Genomic DNA, 1,344 nt, shown 5'->3' with positions numbered 1-1,344 from the left:
GGTGGGGATTGATGGGGTGTGGGACCCCCACAGAGGTGATGGACGGGGTCTGGGACCCCCCATGGTGGCGATGGATGAGGTCTGGGACCACCCCAGAGGTGATGGACGGGGTCTAGGACCCCCATGGTGGCAATAGACAAGGTCCGGGACCCCCACAGAGGTGATGGATGGGGTCCGGGACCCCCATGGTGGTGATTGATGGGGTCTGGGACCCCCACAGAGGCGATGGATGGGGTCTGGGACCCCCATGGTGGCAATAGGTGAGGTCTGGGACCCCCCCAGAGGTGATGGACGGGGTCTGGGACCCCCACAGAGGTGATGGACGGGGTCTGGGACCCCCCCACAGAGGCAATGGACGGGGTCTAGGACCCCCACAGAGGCGATGGATGGGGTCCAGGACCCCCATGGTGGCAATGGATGAGGTCTGGGACCCCCATAGCGGTGATGGACAGGGTCCGGGACCCCCACAGAGGCGATGGACGGGGTCCGGGACCCCCATGGTGGTGGTGGATGGGGTCCAGGACCCCCATGGTAGCAATAGACGAGGTCTGGGACCCCCCCAGAGGTGATGGACAGGGTCTAGGACCCCCATGGTGGTGATTGATGGGCTCCGGGACCACCACAGTGGTGGTGGACGGGGCCTGGGATCTCCATAATGATGGTGGATGGGGTCCAGGACCCCCATGGTGGCGATGGACGAGGTCTCGGACCCCCACAGCAGTGATGGATGGGGTCTGGGACCCCCCACAGAGGCAATGGACGGGGGCTGGGACCCAAGGTGGTGATTGATGGGGTCTGGGACCCCCAAGGTGGTGATTGATGGGGTCTGGGACTCCCAAGGTGGTGATTGATGGGGTCCGGGACCCCCACAGTGGTGATGGATGGGGTCTAGGACCCCCATGGTGGCGATGGATGGGGTCTGGGACCCCCACAGCAGTGGTGGACGGGGTCTGGGACCCCCACAGTGGTGATTGATGGGGTCCAGGACCCCATGGTGGTGGTGGAGGATGGGGGTCCAGAAACCCCCCCCAGTGATAGTGGACAGGGTCCAGGACCCCTATGGTGGCAGTGGACAGGGTCTGAGACCCCCACAGTGGTGATTGATGGGATCCAGGACCCACATGGTGGCAGTGGATGGGGTCCAGGACCCCCAAGGTGGTGGTGGACAGGGTCTGGGACCACCACAGTGGTGATGGACGGGGTCAGGGACCCCCGTGGTGGTGATGGATGGGCTCCAGGACCCCCACAGCAGTGGTGGATGGGCTCCAGGACCCCCACAGCAGTGGTGGATGGGGTCCAGGACCCCCACAGCAGGGGGGGGTGGGCTCCAGGGACCCCCCGCGA

General features: G+C 65.5%; 1 protein-coding gene across 1 annotated transcript in view; it reads right to left on the bottom strand.

Moving 5' to 3' along the window:
- Positions 1-1,344, bottom strand: part of LOC104541928 (coenzyme Q-binding protein COQ10 homolog A, mitochondrial-like) — a gene marked incomplete at both ends in the record, with an annotated part of 2,285 nt that overhangs the window by 538 nt on the left and 403 nt on the right. The gene's annotated exons all lie outside the window — the stretch shown is intronic.

This window comes from Mesitornis unicolor, unplaced genomic scaffold (genome assembly GCF_000695765.1).
Source record: "Mesitornis unicolor isolate BGI_N332 unplaced genomic scaffold, ASM69576v1 scaffold22960, whole genome shotgun sequence".
Taxonomy (NCBI): Eukaryota; Metazoa; Chordata; class Aves; order Mesitornithiformes; family Mesitornithidae; genus Mesitornis; species Mesitornis unicolor.
Note: the sequence above shows the minus strand (reverse complement) of the source record. Positions and strands in the feature narration are given on the sequence as shown.